The sequence below is a fragment of the Aquarana catesbeiana genome, linkage group LG02 (assembly GCF_042186555.1).
Source record: "Aquarana catesbeiana isolate 2022-GZ linkage group LG02, ASM4218655v1, whole genome shotgun sequence".
Lineage (NCBI taxonomy): Eukaryota > Metazoa > Chordata > Amphibia > Anura > Ranidae > Aquarana > Aquarana catesbeiana.
The window spans coordinates 365521889-365529340 of NC_133325.1; positions in this window are offsets into that span (position 1 = coordinate 365521889).

Genomic DNA, 7452 nt, shown 5'->3' on the forward strand with positions numbered 1-7452 from the left:
CCAGACCCTTATCCGAGCACGCAACCTGGCAGGCCATAGGAAAAGAGGGGGGGACGAGAGAGCGCCCCCCTCCTGAACCATACCAGGCCACATGCCCTCAACATTGGGAGGGTGCTTTGGGGTAGCCCCCCAAAGCACCTTGTCCCCATGTTGATGGGGACAAGGGCCTCATCCCCACAACCCTTGTGCGGTGGTTGTGGGGGTCTGCGGGCGGGGGGTTTATCGGAATCTGGAAGCCCCCTTTAACAAGGGGACCCCCAGATCCTGGCCCCCCGTGTGAAATGGTAAGCGGGTACAAAAGTACCCCTACCATTTCACAAAAAAGTGTCAAAAACGACAAGAGACAGTTTTTGACAATTCCTTTATTTAAATGCTTCTTCTTTCTTCTATCTTCTATCTTCCTTCGGTTTCTTACTCCATCTTCTTCTTCTTCTGGTTCTTCCTCCAGTGTTCTCATCCGTCTTCTTCCCTTCTTCTTCTCGGGCCGCTCCGCATCCATGATGGGAGGCTCCCGCTGTGTGATGCTTCTCGTCTTCTGACGTTCTTAAATAACAGAGGGTGGGGCCACCCGGTGACCCCGCCTCCCTCTTACGCATGGGGACTTGACGGGGGCCTTCCCTGTGGCATTCCCCATGAGGTCAGAGGGGGGCTGGGTCACCCGTTATGTAAAGGGTGTTCCGCAGCTTTTTGCCGTGAACACCCCAAATTGTTTGCTGTTCGGCGAACTGGCGAACAGCCGATGTTCGAGTCAAACATGAGTTTGACTCAAACTCGAAGCTCATCCCTAGTAAAGAATACCCAATCACATGGAAGGAAAACAAAAAAAAATAAAAAAATGTTTGCTTGCACATGATTTGATGATGAAAATCAGCAGAGTATTCCCTCATTTACTAGGCTCTGGAGCAAATGCACAGTCTATTTGCCTTTAGTATATCAATCCCACTGTGTGATTTGAGGTTGACAACTTTGGTGAGGTCACAGTGTGTAAACAGTTACCAGACAGAGGGGTCTCCATACTCCCAAACATATGACCTTGTTAACCTGGTAAAAGACCCAAGTTCTTGCAGGACCATAGATCATTGAAAAGATCACCATGTGCTGATGCCTAGGGTCCTTCCTCTAGGGCTGCTAAGGTAGGTGATTGAAGCTAATCAAAAACTGACCAATCAATTGGTGGAGCTGTCAGAGTGTTTTTCTACCATGGAGGACCTCTTCACTAAATCTATAGGTTTGAGATGCTTAATAACAGTTAAGCATCAAAACAAAAAATAGCTTCTCAACTTGTAAAGTCACAAAGGGAGGACACTGAGAAGATGTTTGGGGGGCTACCTCCTGCTAGTAGGCCCCGCTGGCAGAATGAATGGACATCCCCAGTGTTGGAGGGGGTAGTGAGTGAGTGTCATGGTCAGGGGTCAGGTTAGGAGGCCAGTAGATATAACAGTAGAGAGGGTCCCACTGACCAGCTGAATAAGTGCAGTGGCAGATTACCCTGGAGGATGACATGGATTCATCTGAGGTGCAGAGTCTAAACACTAACTAGTGTTCACCAGAGCTCCTGATGGTGAAAGTTTTGCTGCATGTTAGTACCAGGTCATGGTCCTCAGGTTCCCCCCACTAGGAGGTGAGTAAGCTGGGGTCCAGTAGCAAATATAGCAGGTAGGGATCAAGCAAAAGTGTACTCAGTATATATGCCAAAGGTCGGTAATGAGTAGTTGCAGGATGAGATTAAGTAGAAGCATAGTCAAGAAACAAGTCAGAAACGGTAATAAGTGGGAGCAGAGATACAGGTGGCAGCAGGAGTGACAAGAGCAAGATATGGGCAGGAGAGAGAACAATAATCTGGCAAGCAGGAAATGCAAAGGCATGGCTTAAATACGAACTTCATAGGAGGAGCAAGGAGTTAAAGGTTTAGTAGAAACAAGGCAGGATTGTCCAGTGAATCAGACAGGATGCTCTCCAGCATCTCAGGTGCCTCAGCAGGAAGAGACATTGCCAGACAAAGCAGAGGTCTCAGGTTAAGACCCAGGTACTAACAGTAAGGTCATATTGCTGCCAAGATCTCCTCTGGCCCAAGAGGCTACAGATTGTGGCCTAGTCATTCTTATGTTCCTAAGCTTTGACAGTCTGGTTACCTTGATCCATACATGGTTCATGAACCCTAAAAAATTGTGTATGCAATGACCGCAAGAAATGCCCCACAGCTTTGAAAACTGTTGCAGAATGTCATGAAGTACCTGTATGCCTATCATTTTTGAATAGCATGATTCTGAAAGGTGTTTTTTTCACTGTTAAGGGAACTGTGCAGTGGAGAGGAAAAGACTCCTTAACCTTAACAAACTATAATGTCCACAGAGTGGACACCTGACCAATATGAACACAGTTCTGAAGCTAATGTTGTAGGTGTGACAATTGACTAAGTTGTATCTTTTAACCTAGTAGTTTTTGCTTGTAATTTATTGCTTTAGGTATACCTCTGAAGTGGATGTACTTGCAACAGGCTCAGGGAGCCCATAGTATACAACAGGTCTGTGAAATTTGGAATTTTCCATCCAGGGAATCACACACTGGTTCTAGTAACCATGGTGAAAAGTAAGTTCCTAGCTAAATGATAAGAACCCTATGACATACTGGAATAGATTAGGAAGCTAAAAAGAAGGTGTACCTGCCACACAGACAGACAGACGGAAAAAGAAGAATGATCAAATCTATCATGTCAATTTAATTAAAGCCTGGAAAGATAGAGAAGTTCTGTTGGTCATTTGGAGCTAGGCTCTCAAAGAAAGAGGAGGGTATATGGGACGTTCAGATAGACAAGCCCCTCCCCATAGCCCAGCAAAAAGAAGAGGTGAGAGAGTTTCTGCAGCAAAAAAAGATATATTCGTAGAGATGGCAGGCTGTTCATACAAAATTAAACATGTCATTAACAAAAGCCCCAAGGTTCTGGTTTGGCTTTTGTATTCCAGATGCCCACAGGCAGGCAGTAGCCGAGAAGTTACAGAAGATGTTAGACCTTGGGGTACTTAAAGAGACCAAAACGGAATAGTGTAGTCCAATAGTCCTGGTTCTCAAGCCCTGTAGTTCATTATGGTTTTGCAACATGCCTACAACATGCCAAGCTCCCTGAAAGTTTGGGTCCAGCAAGACTCAAAACCTCACTACGGAATATTGGCAGATGCAGCTGAAGTAGGAGGCAAAAAAGAGACATTCACCACAGGGTTCTTAACAATATGTTTGATTGCCCTTTGACTTACACGGGGCTCCTGCTGCATTTCAGTAGGGATGAGCCGAACACCCCCCGGTTTGGTTCACGGCAGAACATGCGAACAGGCAAAAAATTTGTGCAAACACCGTTAAAGTCTATGGGACTCGAACGTGAAAAATCAAAAGTGCTAATTTTAAAGGCTAATATGCAAGTTATTGTCATAAAAAGTGTTTGGGGACCCGGGTTCTGCCCCAGGGGACATGTCTCAATGCAAAAATAAGTTTTGAAAACGTCCGTTTTTTCGGGAGCAGTGATTTTAATAATGCTTAAAGTGAAACAATAAAAGTGAAATATTCCTTTAAATATCGTGCCTGGGGGGTGACTATAGTATGCCTGTAAAGTGGGCATTTTTCCATGTTTAGAACAGTCCCTGCACAAAATGACATTTCTAAAGGAATAAACGTCATTTAAAACTGCTTGTGGCTGTAATGTAATGTTGTCCCCCCCCCCCCCGCCCATTACCAGGCCCTTTGGGTCTGGTATGGATATTAAGGGGAACTCCACACCCAAATTTAAAAAAAAAAGGCGTGGGGCCCCCAGGCCCTATATACTTTGAACAGCAGCAGTATACAGGCGGTCCCCGGGTTACAAACAAGATAGGAACTGTAGGTTTGTTCTTAAGTTGAATCTGTTTGTAATTTTGAACAGGTACATTTTGTAAATGTAGCTCCAGCCGTAAAATCTATTTTTAAGCTTTTTGGATAACATAGGGAAGGGTTATCATAACCACTGTAACATTTGTTTTGCTGTCTGTGCCCCTGTTCAGAAGATTTCACCTCACTTTCTGTCCCAATGACAACTGGATTTAGAAAATTTTGGGTTATTAGGGAACCAAGGATTGGTGATAAAGCATCAATGGAGACACTTTTTTCCCATATTAACTCTTACAGGAGAGAATTTCCCTTCCTAGGGGTAGATTTCCTCTCACTTCCTGTTGTCTCCCTCTGTTTCTAAGTAGGAGTCGTTTGTAAGTCGGATGTTTGAAAATAGGGGACCTCCTGTGTATGCTATACTGCCTGCCCTATATACTCTGTGGAAAATTGGGCCTTAGGTGTTGGTGGTACCAGAACACTGTAAGCCTTCACAGTTACTCTTGGTGGGCGCTGGAACGGGCCCTGCTGTGAAATATTATATCAAGAATTGTAATTACGCACCCCTGTTAAACAGGGGCATAAAAATCAGCCTTAGGTGGTGTTGGTGGTGGTGGTGGCACAACACTGTAAAGCCTCACAGATACTTTTGTTGAGCGCAGGAACAGGCCCTTCTGTGAAATATTAGATCAAAAATTGTAATAATGCGCCCCTGTTCAACAGGGGCGTAAAAATTGGACCTTAGGCAGTGGTGGTGGTGCCCTGAACCAAAAATATTCCTAGAAGCTATCATCATGAAGATTGAGGAGGAAGAGGATAGTCACTCAGCATATGCAGTCTTCATTGCATCCCACATCCATAGAAAAATCAATTGGTTACATCAGCATCAGGTGCTTGGTAGCTGGTGATCCAAGACTGATTCATTTATGAATGTGAGCCAATCAACAGAGTCTGTTGACAGGCGCACTCTGTGATCAGTTACAAAGCCTCCAGCAGCACTGAATGTGCATTCAGATAGAACACTGGATGCAGGACAGGCCAGTAGCTCAATTGCATACTGTGCAAGCTCTGGCCAGTGGTCCATCCTCAAGACCCAGTAACCCAGTGGATGTTCTGGTGGAAAGGTCTCCAAGTCTGATCTTGCCCCTAGATATTTCTGCACCATGTAATTCAGATGCTGGCGATGGTTGCTGGTACCGATCAGACCTGGGCACTGAGGACTGAAGAATTGTCTGAAGGCATTGGTCAGACGCCCACCTTCTCCACCGCTCTTTCTGTGACTGAACAAAGCCTCAGCAACATGTTGTCCAGCACCAGGAAATTGTCACCTCCCAGGCTCTGGAAACGCATTGCACAAACCTTTCTGCAAGGCCTCCCGAAGATGTTTCATCCATTGGGGTTGCCAGCCAGTAATGATCCCTCTCCTTGATACCATGAATCCTAGGGTCCTTTTGCAGGCTTTGCAGGATCAGGGAGGCCATGCAGCGTAAGTTTGCAGAGGCATTCGATCCTGAGTCCTCTGGGTCACTAAGAAAACGGACGTTGCCCCTTAGACTTTAAATGAGATGTTCATGGTGATCAAAGGGTAAACAAGTGTGGAAGTCAAAAATGGTTTATTGAGAATAACAACATCATCTAATAACAGACATAGGCATGGGTGGACAAATTCATAAAACAGCAACATTGCATTGTGGTCCCAAAAACATAGCCATAATAAAATAGTAATAGTAATATATGTGATACAGATATGCATGATACATCTCTAACCCGACGCGTTTCGCGAGCTTTCCTCGCTTCATCAGGGGCTGATGTGCATATCTGCTGTCTGTAAAAAATAGATAGAGTATATATTAGGTTATAATTGGGCAAAAGCAAGGAGCCTGAACCTATCATCCCATACTTACTTGTCAAACAAAGGCTTCAGAGACTGAACCCAAGTGGGGGTCAGCGGAGGGCATCTCCCCCGGGAGCTGAAGAGGCGGAGAACCCAGCAAAGAGGACCGAGGCCAGACATGGGGGTCAGCATGGCAATGTCAGAAGAGAAAGGAAGTATAAACCCACAGTACTCCCATGTATCTTGCAGGGCATACTCACTTTATGGAATATACAAATATCAAGTATGTCACTAAGGATCCTCAACCACCTCCTCCCAGCCACTTACAACTCCATGGGTTTCTGGGGACTGCAAACGATCCCTTGAAGACTGCTGCTGATGCTGAGTGTTATCCTCCACCTCCATGTTGACACAATTCTCCTCCTCATCCTCCTCCTCTTCTTCTTCCTGTGTGATTGGCGGGCCTGCAGGAATACTAGTATCTGGATAAAGGGGCTTGGGAGGTAAGGAAGTCCTCCTCTTCCTTCCACTGTTCTGCCTCAAGTTCCCTGTCCATTATTCCATGAAGCGTGTGCTCCAACAGGAAGACAAGAGGGACAGTATCACTGATGCATGCACTGTCACTGCTCACCATCCTCATGGCCTCCTCAAATGGTGACAGGACAGCGCATGCATCCTTGATCATTAGCCACTGGCATGGTGAAAAAAAAGCCAAGCTCCCCTGACCCTGTCCTGGTGCCATACTCACACAGGTACTCATTGATGTCCCTCTGCTGCATGTGAAGCCGCTGCAGCATTGCCAACATTGAGTTCCACCTGATGGGCATGTCACAAATGAGGCGGTTCTTGGGCAGGTTGCATTCTCTTTGAATGTCAGCCAGCCGAGCACTGGCATTATATGACCGGCGGAAATGACCACAGATTTCCTGGCTTGCCTCAGGAGACCCTGTAAGCCAGGGTACCTGCTCAAGAACCGCTACACCACCAAATTCAGGATGTGAGCCAAACAGGGAACATGGGTCAAGTGTCCCTGTCGGGGGGGGCGGAAAGGAGGTTGGTGCCATTGTCGCATACAACCATTCCAGGCTGAAGCTGGCATGGCGTCAACCACCTCTGAGCCTGTCCCTGCAGAGCTGACAGAATCTCTGCCCCAGTGTGGCTCCTGTCCCCTAAGCAGACCAACTCAAGCACCGCATGCCATCTTTTTGCCTGAGTGCTTGCATAGCCCCTTGATTGCCTACGGAGCACCACTGGTTCAGAGGAGAAATCTGCAGAGGAAGAGGCCATAGAGGAAGAAGAAGAGGAGGGGTGAAGGAGAGAGCTGTGGCAGAATCACCACTAGCATTTTGGAGGCGTGGTGGTGAAACACGTTCCAACAATACTGAACCCTGTCCTGCATCCTTCCCAGCTGCCAGCAGAGTTACCTAGTGCGCTGTGAAAGAAAGGTAACGTCCCTGTCCATGACTGCTGGACCACGAGTCAGCAGTAATATGCACCTTACTGCTGACCGCCTTGTCAAACGAGACCAAGACATTGCCTTCCACATGCTGGTAGAGAGCCAGAATGGCCTTCCATGAAAAGAAATGGCATTTGGGAACCTGCCGCTGAGGTACTGCACATTCCACAAATTCATGAAAGGGGGCAGACTCTACCAGCTGAAAAGGCAGCAGTTACAGTGCTAGCAATTTGGCCACGCTAGCATTCAGATGCTGAGCATGTGGATGGCTGGGACCAAATTTCTTTTGACGGTTTAGCAGGACTGGAGG